The sequence below is a fragment of the Dromaius novaehollandiae genome, unplaced genomic scaffold, assembly GCF_036370855.1.
Source record: "Dromaius novaehollandiae isolate bDroNov1 unplaced genomic scaffold, bDroNov1.hap1 HAP1_SCAFFOLD_58, whole genome shotgun sequence".
Lineage (NCBI taxonomy): Eukaryota > Metazoa > Chordata > Aves > Casuariiformes > Dromaiidae > Dromaius > Dromaius novaehollandiae.
In genome coordinates this window covers 964308-974662 of record NW_026991493.1, presented here as the reverse complement: position 1 = coordinate 974662, position 10355 = coordinate 964308, and positions in this window count along the sequence as shown.

The window sequence follows — 10355 nt, the reverse complement described above, 5'->3', positions numbered from 1 at the left end:
AGTTGGTAACCTATCCATGACTTCTCTGGGAATTCCCTTTGAAATGCCTTCTGCCCATAATAATTGTCTCCTGCTATCCAACACCCGTACCGGTTTCCCAGGATGTGGGTGTTGCAGTGATTTATATTGCCTCCCACTTTCCTCAACTCTTCTTATTTCTGCTTTATGCTTTGTTTCCCCCTGGCCAGTGAATCCCATATGCCTTCCGTAATTAATTAGCTCCTGTGCCACCTCCCCCCAAGTCATGTTGGGGGGGCCTCCCCTTCGTCTCGGTCGGGGAGTTCGTAATCGGTCTTGCAGCTGAACAGCATCAGGAAGTCCCCTGATCAGAGGATGTAACCTCTCGGGGTCTGCCACACACTGCATGGGGGAGGGCTGCTGCGGAAGCAGCAAACGGTCATGCATCAATTGGAGGCAAGCAGTTTTCTGCACGCTTTCCAGAATGTGGCCCGCTGTGGGTGTTTTAATAGAAAAAGGGTCTCCTCTTTCCATTGGTCTAATCCTCCTGCCCAGTAGGCTACCCTCTGGGTCAAGGACCATGGTTCCCTGTTATCATTTGTGGTTAGAAAGACTCTGGGTCCCCAATATCCTCTAGCTTCATCTTCGCTCAGCAGAATGCGATCCCCCCCGGTGAGGGAGACTCTCCACACATACTCAGTTTCAGTTTCCCGGGAGCCCCGGGAGTATTTTTCCTGTATTTTAGCCAAGTCCTGAGGGGAATAGGGGATAATACACGTGGTACGTCGTTGAATACCCCCTGACCATTATCAGTGGTTTCCGTTTTAATCAAGGGTCTCATTACTACATTCCCATCTCCAGGATAAAAGCAGTTCCTGCTGTCTTCTAATTCTTTAATTGGATATATGGATTTTAGATCAGATGCCTGTTTTCCGTCTAGTTCGGCCAAATTCGAGAATCCCGGTTCACTATCATTAACCCCACGCCTGTTTTCTTCCAATTCAGACCGCAGGATTCTCTCTCGGTCTAGTGAGTCTGATAAGATTATGTGAAGCCGCTGAGTAAGGTTGCGCTCCGCAGTGAGTTGACTTTGCAAGTTTCTTACCTGTTCTTGCAAAGACTCAGCTGTCTCTTTGGCTCGACTCCGGGAGTCTTGCAAGAACTCGATTGTCTCTTTGGCTCGACTCTGGGAGTTTCTTATGTGTTCTCCCAAGGACTCAATGGTCTTTTTATCACCTTGCCTCCCCCACCGGGCAGCAATTAGTGCCGCCCCTAAAACACCACAAACTGTTGCCCGAGCCATGCCAAGAGAGAGCAGGGCTTTATAGCCCTTCAGATTCGCAAAAAGAGGATTATCCTTCATTGTCGGATCCTCTGTACTACAAATTATTCACAAGCACAGCACACTGTCACGGGCCTGCCACTGCCATAAAGGGCACGGAGGCTGCTGTGACCTCACAAGCACAGCCAGCAGCCAGGGGCCTGCCATTGGCCTGTGAAGCACTGAGGCTGCTGTGACCTCACAAGCACAGCCAGCATGTATGGGCCTGAAACTGCCCTATAGGGCACTGAGGCTGCTGTGACCTCACAAGCACAGCCAGCAGCTATGGGCCTCCCACTGGCCTATAGGGCACTGAGGCTTCTCTGACCTCACAGCAGTCATTGGCCTTGAACTGGCCTATCAGGAATAGGACTGCTGTGACCTGACAAGCACGGCCAGCAGGCATGGGCATCCAACTGCCCTATGAGGCCCCGAGACAAACGTGACCTCATAACGCAGCCAGCAGGCATGGAGCTGTCCCTGCCCTATCAGGCACTGGTACTTCCGTGACATCACAAGTACAGCCAGCAGCCATGGGCATCCCACTGGCCAATGAGGCACTAAGACAAAGGTGACCTCAAAACGCAGCCAGCAGCCATGGGCCTGCCACTGGCCTATCAGGCAACAGGACTGCTGTGACCTCACAAGCACAGCCAGCAGCCAGCAGCCAGGGCATCGCACTGGCATATGAGGCACTGAGGCTGCTGTGACCTCACAAAATCAGCCAGCAGCCAGAGGCCTGCCACAGACCTATCAGGCAATAGGACTGCTGTGAGCTCACAAGCACAGCCAGCAGCCAGGGGCCTTCCACTGCCTGATGAGGCGCTGACACTGCTGTGAGCTCACAAGCACAGCCAGCAGTGAAGGGCCTGCCACTGGCCTATAGGGAACGGAGGCTGATGTGACCTCACAAACACAGCCAGCAGCCATTGGCCTTCCACTGCCCGATGAGGCGCTGACACTGATCTGACCTCACAAGCACAGCACACTGTCGCGAGCCGGCCACTGCCATAAAAGGCACGGAGGCTGCTGTGACCTCACAAGCACAGCCAGCAGCCATGAGCCTGCCACTGCCTGTAAGACACTGAGGCTGCTGTGACGTCACAAGCAAAGCCAGCAGCTGTGGGTCTGCCACTGGCCTACAGGAAAAGGAGGCTGATGTGACCTCACAAGCACAGCGAGTAGCCAGCGGCCTCCCACTGCCCTATAAGGTACAGAGACAAATGTGACCTCGAAAGGCAGCCAGCAGACAGAGGCCTCCCACGGGCCTATCAGGAATAGGACTGCTGTGACCTGACAAGCACAGCCAGCAGCTATGGGCCTGCCACTGGCCTATGAGGCACTGAGGCTGCTGTGACCTCACAAAATCAGCCAGCACCCAGAGGCCTGCCACTGGCCTATCAGTCATTCAGACTGCTGTGACCTCACAAGCACAGCCAGCAGCCATTGGCCTGCCACAGACCTATCAGGCAATAGGACTGCTGTGAGCTCACAAGCACAGCCAGCAGTGAAGGGCCTGCCACTGGCCTAGGAGGCAATGAGGCTGCTGTGACCTCACAAGCACATCCAACAGCCATGAGCCTGCCGCTGGCCTCGGAGGGAATGAGGCTGCTGTGACCTCACAAGCACAGCCAGCAGCCATGAGCCTGCTACTGGCCTAGGAGGCACTGAGGCTGCTGTGACCTCACAAGCACAGCCAGTAGCCACGAGCCTGCTACTGGCCTAGGAGGCAGTGAGGCTGCTGTGACCTCACAGTCACAGCCAGCAGCCAGGAGCCTGCCACTGGCCTAGGAGGCACTCAGGCTGCTGTGACGTCACAAGCACAGCCAGCAGCCAGGAGCCTGCCACTAGCCTAGGAGGCACTGAGGCTGCTGTGACCTCACAAGCACAGCCAGCAGCCATGAGCCTGCTACCGGCCTAGGAGGCACTGAGGCTGCTGTGACCTCACAAGCACAGCCAGCAGCCATGAGCCTGCCACTGGCCTAGGAGGCACTGAGGCTGCTGTGACCTCACAAGCACAGCCAGCAGCCATGAGCCTGCCGCTGGCCTCGGAGGCAATGAGGCTGCTGTGACCTCCCAAGCACAGCCAGCAGCCATGAGCCTGCTACTGGCCTAGGAGGCACTGAGGCTGCTGTGACCTCACAAGCACAGCCAGTAGCCAGGAGCCTGACACTGGCCTAGGAGGCAGTGAGGCTGCTGTGACCTCACAAGCACAGCCAGCAGCCAGGAGCCTGCCACTGGCCTATCAGGCTGTAGGACTGCTGTGACCTCACAAGCACAGCCAGCAGCCAGGAGCCTGCCACTGGCCTAGGAGGCACTGAGGCTGCTGTGACCTCACCAGCACAACCAGCAGCCAGGAGCCTGCCGCTGGCCTCGGAGGCAATGAGGCTGCTGTGACCTCACAAGCACATCCAACAGCCATGAGCCTGCCGCTGGCCTCGGAGGCAATGAGGCTGCTGTGACCTCCCAAGCACAGCCAGCAGCCATGAGCCTGCTACTGGCCTAGGAGGCACTGAGGCTGCTGTGACCTCACAAGCACAGCCAGTAGCCAGGAGCCTGCAACTGGCCTAGGAGGCACTGAGGCTGCTGTGACCTCACAAGCACAACCAGCAGGAAGGGGACTGCCACTGGCCTACGAGGCACGGAGGCTGCTGTGACCTGTCAAGCACAAACAGAAGGGAGCGCTTGCCCCTAACCTATGAGGCCCTGAGGCTGCTGTGACCTCACAAGCCCAGCCAGCAGCCATGAGCTTGCCAGTCGCCTGGGAGGCACTGAGGCTGCTGTGACCTCACAAGCACAGCCAGCAGCCATGAGCCTGCCACTGTCCTATGGGGCACTGAGGGTGCTGTGACCTCACAAGCACAGCCAGCAGCCAAGATCCTGCCACTGGCCTAGGAGGCACTGAGGCTGCTGTGACCTCACAAGCACAGCTAGTAGCCATGAGCCTGCCACTGGCCTCGGAGGAACTGAGGCTGCTGTGACCTCACAAGCACAGCCAGCAGTTAGGGGCCTGCCACTGGCTTAGGAGGCACTGAGGCTGCTGTGACCTCACAAGCACAGCCAGCAGCCATGAGCCTGCCGCTGGCCTCGGAGGCAATGAGGCTGCTGTGACCTCACAAGCACATCCAACAGCCATGAGCCTGCCGCTGGCCTCGGAGGCACTGAGGCTGCTGTGACCTCCCAAGCACAGCCAGCAGCCATGAGCCTCCCGCTGGCCTCGGAGGCAATGAGGCTGCTGTGACCTCACAAGCACAGCCAGTAGCCAGGAGCCTGCAACTGGCCTAGGAGGCACTGAGGCTGCTGTGACCTCACAAGCACATCCAACATCCATGAGCCTGCCACTGGCCTAGGAGGCACTGAGGCTGCTGTGACCTCACAAGCACAGCCAGCAGGAGGCGCTGTAGACTAACTTATGAGGCACTCAGGCTGCTGTGACCTCACCAGCACAGCCAGCAGCCAGGAGCCTGCCACTGCCATAGGAGGCACTGAGGCTGCTGTGACCTCAAAAGCACAACCAGCAGGAAGGGGACTGCCACTGGCCTACGAGGCACGGAGGCTGCTGTGACCTGTCAAGCACAAACAGAAGGGAGCGCTTGCCCCTAACCTATGAGGCCCTGAGGCTGCTGTGACCTCACAAGCCCAGCCAGCAGCCATGAGCTTGCCAGTCGCCTGGGAGGCACTGAGGCTGCTGTGACCTCACAAGCACAGCCAGCAACCATGAGCCTGCCACTGTCCTATGGGGCACTGAGGGTGCTGTGACCTCACAAGCACAGCCAGCAGCCAAGATCCTGCCACTGGCCTAGGAGGCACTGAGGCTGCTGTGACCTCACAAGCACAGCTAGTAGCCATGAGCCTGCCACTGGCCTCGGAGGAACTGAGGCTGCTGTGACCTCACAAGCACAGCCAGCAGTTAGGGGCCTGCCACTGGCTTAGGAGGCACTGAGGCTGCTGTGACCTCACAAGCACAGCCAGCAGCCATGAGCCTGCCGCTGGCCTCGGAGGCAATGAGGCTGCTGTGACCTCACAAGCACATCCAACAGCCATGAGCCTGCCGCTGGCCTCGGAGGCACTGAGGCTGCTGTGACCTCCCAAGCACAGCCAGCAGCCATGAGCCTCCCGCTGGCCTCGGAGGCAATGAGGCTGCTGTGACCTCACAAGCACAGCCAGTAGCCAGGAGCCTGCAACTGGCCTAGGAGGCACTGAGGCTGCTGTGACCTCACAAGCACATCCAACATCCATGAGCCTGCCACTGGCCTAGGAGGCACTGAGGCTGCTGTGACCTCACAAGCACAGCCAGCAGGAGGCGCTGTAGACTAACTTATGAGGCACTGAGGCTGCTGTGACCTCACCAGCAGAGCCAGCAGCCAGGAGCCTGCCACTGCCGTAGGAGGCACTGAGGCTACTGTGACCTCACAAGCACAGCCAGCAGCCATGAGCCTGCCACTGGCCTCGGAGGCACTGAGGCTGCTGTGACCTCACAAGCACAGCCAGCAGCCATGAGCCTGCCACTGGCCTAGGAGGCACTGAGGCTGCTGTGACCTCACAAGCACAGCCAGCAGCCAGGAGCTTGCTACTGGCCTAGGAGGCACTGAGACTGCTGTGACCTCCCAAGCTCAGCCAGCAGCCATGAGCCTGACACTGGCCTAGGATGCACTGAGGCTGCTGTGACCTCACAAGCACAGCCAGCAGGAGGCGCTGTAGACTAACTTATGAGGCACTGAGGCTGCTGTGACCTCACAGTCACAGCCAGCAGCCAGGAGCCTGCCACTGCCATAGGAGGCACTGAGGCTGCTGTGACCTCAAAAGCACAACCAGCAGCCAGGGGACTGCCACTGGCCTACGAGGCATGGAGGCTGCTGTGACCTGACAAGCACAAACAGAAGGGGGCGCTTGCCCCTAACCTATGAGGCCCTGAGGCTGCTGTGACCTCACAAGCCCAGCCAGCAGCCATGAGCCTGCCGCTGGCCTCGGAGGCACTGAGGCTGCTGTGACCTCACAAGCACAGCCAGCAGCCATGAGCCTGCCACTGCCCTATGGGGCACTGAGGGTGCTGTGACCTCACAAGCACAGCCAGCAGCCAAGAGCCTGCCACTGGCCTAGGAGGCACTGAGGCTGCTGTGACCTCACAAACACAGCCAGCAGCCATGAGCCTGCCACTGGCTTAGGAGGCACTGAGGCTGCTGTGACCTCACCAGCACAGCCAGCAGTCAGGGGCCTGCCACTGGCTTAGGAGGCACTGAGGTTGCTGTGACCTCACAAGCACATCCAACAGCCATGAGCTAGCCAGTGGCCAAGGAGGCATGGAGGCTGCTGTGACCTCACAAGCACAGGAGCAGCCAGGAGCATGCCACTGGCCTCGGAGGCACTCAGGCTGCTGTCACCTGACAAGCACAGCCAGCAGCCAGGAGCCTGCCACTGCCCTGAGAAGCACTGAGGCTGCTGTGACCTGACAAGCACAGAAAGCAGCCATGAGCCTGCCACTGGCCTTTGAGGCACGGAGGCTGCTGTGACCTCACAAGCACAGAAAGCAGTCATGAGCCTGCCACTGGCCTCGGAGGCACGGAGGCTTCTGTGACCTCACAAGCACAGAAAGCAGTCATGAGCCTGCCACTGGCCTCGGAGGCACTGAGGCTGCTGTGACCTCACCAGCACAGCCAGCAGCTAGGAGCCTACAACTGGCCTCAGGGGCACTGAGGCTGCTGTGACCTCACAAGCACAGCCAGCAGTCAGGGGCCTGCCACTGGCTTATAAGGCACTGAGGTTGCTGTGACCTCACAAGCACCGCCAGCAACTATGAGCCTGACACTGCCCTATGAGACACGGAGGCTGCTGTGACCTCACAAACACTGCCAGCAGCCAGGAGCCTGCCACTGGCCTAGGAGGCACTGAGGCTGCTGTGACCTCACCAGCACAGCCAGCAACCATGAGCCTGCCACTGGCCTCGGAGGCACTGAGGCTGCTGTGACCTCACAAGCACAGCCAGCAGCCAGGATCCTGCCACTGCCCTATAAGATACAGAGACAAATATGACCTCAAAAGGCAGCCAGCAGACAGAGGCCTGCCACAGGCCTATCAGGAAATAGGACTGCTGTGACCTTACAAGCACAGCCAGCAGCTACGGGCCTCCACGGGCCTAGGAGGCACGGAGGCTGTTGTGACCTCAAAAGCACACCAAGCAGCCATTGGCCTCCCACGGGCCTATCAGGCACTGAGGCTGCTGTGACCTCACAAGCACACCAAGCAGCCAAGGGCCTCCAACTGCCCTATAAGGCCCCAAGACAAACGTGACCTCATAACGCAGCCAGCAGGCATGGAGCTCTCACTGCCCAGTGAGGCACTATGACAAAGGTGACCTCAAAATGCAGCTAGCAGACAGAGGCGTGCCAGTGGCCTATCAGGCAACAGACCTGCTATGACCTCACAAGCACAGCCAGCAGCCAGCAGCAAGGGCATACCACTGGCCTATGAGGCACTGAGGCTGCTGTAACGTCACAAAAACAGCCAGCACCCAGAGGCCTGCCACTGGCCTATCAGTCACTCAGACTGCTGTGACGTCAACAGGACAGCCAGCAGCCATTGGCCTGCCACTGACCTATCAGGCAATAGGACTGCTGTGACGTCACAAGCACAGCAAGCAGCTGTGAGTCTGTCACTGGCCTAGGAGGCATGGAGGCTGCTGTGACCTGACAAGCACAAACAGAAGGGGGCGCTTGCCCCTAACCTATGAGGCCCTGAGGCTGCTGTGACCTCACAAGCACAGCCAGCAGCCATGAGCCTGCCACTGGCCTAGGAGGCACTGAGGCTGCTGTGACCTCACAAGCACAGCCAGCAGACAGGGGCTTGACACTGCCCTAGGAGGTACTGAGGCTACTGTGACCTCACAAGCACACCTAGCAACCATTAGCCTACCAGTGGCTTATGAGGCCCTGAGGCTGCTGTGACCTCACAAGCACAGCCAGCAGCCATGAGCCTGCCACTGCCCTATGAGGCACTGAGGGTGCTGTGACTCACAAGCACAGCCAGCAGCCAAGAGCCTGCCACTGGCCTCAGGAGCACTGAGCTGTGGGTCTGTCACTGGCCTAGGAGGCACTGAGGCTGCTGTGACCTCACAACACACAGCCAGCAGCCAGGGGCCTGCCACTGCCTGATGAGGCGCTGACACTGCTCTGACCTCACAAGCACAGCACACTGTCACGGGCCTGCCACTGCCATAAAGGGCACGGAGGCTGCTGTCACCTCACAAGCACAGGCAGCAGACAGGGGCCTGCCATTGGCCTGTGAAGCACTGAGGCTGCTGTGACCTCACGAGCACAGACAGCAGACAGGGGCCTGCCACTGCCCTATGAGACACTGAGGCTGCTGTGACCTCACAAGCAAAGCCAGCAGCTGTGGGTCTGCCACTTGCCTATCAGGCAATAGGACTGCTGTGACCTGACAAGCACAGCCAGCAGACAGGGGCCTGCCACTGGCCTGTGAAGCACTGAGGCTGCTGTGACCTCACAAGCACAGACAGCAGACAGGGGCCTGCCACTGCCCTATAAGACACTGAGGCTGCTGTGACCTCACAAGCAAAGCCAGCAGCTGTGGGTCTGCCACTTGCCTATCAGGCAATAGGACTGCTGTGACCTGACAAGCACAGCCAGCAGCTATGGGCCTGCCACTGGCCTGTGAAGCACTGAGGCTGCTGTGACCTCACAAGCACAGACAGCAGACAGGGGCCTGCCACTGCCCTATAAGACACTGAGGCTGCTGTGACCTCACAAGCAAAGCCAGCAGCTGTGGGTCTGCCACTGGCCTATCAGGCTGTAGGACTGCTGTGACCTCACAAGCACAGCCAGCAGCTATGGGCGTGCCACTGGCCTGTGAAGCACTGAGGCTGCTGTGACCTCACAAGCACAGCCAGCAGCTATGGGCCTGCCACTGGCCTATGAGGCACTGAGGCTTCTCTGACCTCACAAGCACAACCAGCAGCTATGGACCTCGCACTGGCTATCAGGCACTCATACTGCTGTGACCTCACAAGCACAGCCAGCAGCCATGGGCCTGCCCCTGGTGTATGAGGAACTAGGACTCCTGTGCCTTCACAAGCACAGGCAGCAGCTGTGGGCCTGCCACTGAACTGTGAAGCACGGAGACAAACATGGCCTCACAAGCACAACCAGCAGCCAGGGGCCTGCCACTGCCCTATGAGACACTGAGGCTGCTGTGACCTCACAAGCAAAGCCAGCAGCCAGGGGACTCCCTTTGGCCTATGAGGCACTGATGCTGCTATGACCTCACAAGGACAGCCAACAGCCAGGAGCCATCCCACTGGCCTATCAGGCTATAGGACTGCTGTGACCTCACAAGCACAGCCAGCAGCTATGGGCCTGCCAGTGACCTATCAGACACGTGTCGCGGCCCGAAAGGAGTCGTTCAGGACGACCTCCCTCCCCTTAGGACCAACGACCAAGTTCGTGATGCCCTTGCACTCAATTAAGGTGAAAACGACACCAGCCAACCAGTTTAAGATTTATTAAGGCAAAATGGAATCAACTAACGAGACATGTCCCGCGTCACACGTTTAGGGAAAAAGAGAGGAAAAGGGGAAGAGAGAGAGAGAAAGATATCACCACCCGTGGATCCAGCGGCGTCCCGTTGGTCCTCTTCTTTTGGGAGTCCTTGCGGCGGGGCGGGGGGGCAGAGGGGGGAAGCTCCCATCTGGTTCCGCTGACTCTGCTCGAGTTCTTCAGTCGTCGCAAGCAAGCCCCCCCATTCACACAGTCTGCAGTTTTTATAGGTTCTTGCCCGGCCTCTGGGAGGTGCTTCCTCGCTTCCCATGCAGATTAACCGTCATGCGCAGTCCGCCCTCTCGGAACCTTCCAGAAATGGGCTGGGGTATCTGGGGGTCTCCTGCTCATGCGCAGATGGCAAATGAGTACGTGCGGTTCGTGCCCTAGAGACGCCCTTCTGCCCTTTTCGCACCCTTTTTACCCTGTGCAGGTGCACGAGGTTGTTTACTTCGCAGACGGCTCCCGGGGGCGCCAGCGCGGCATTGCCCGACACACCTTGGCAGCGGCAGCTTTGCAGCAGCAGC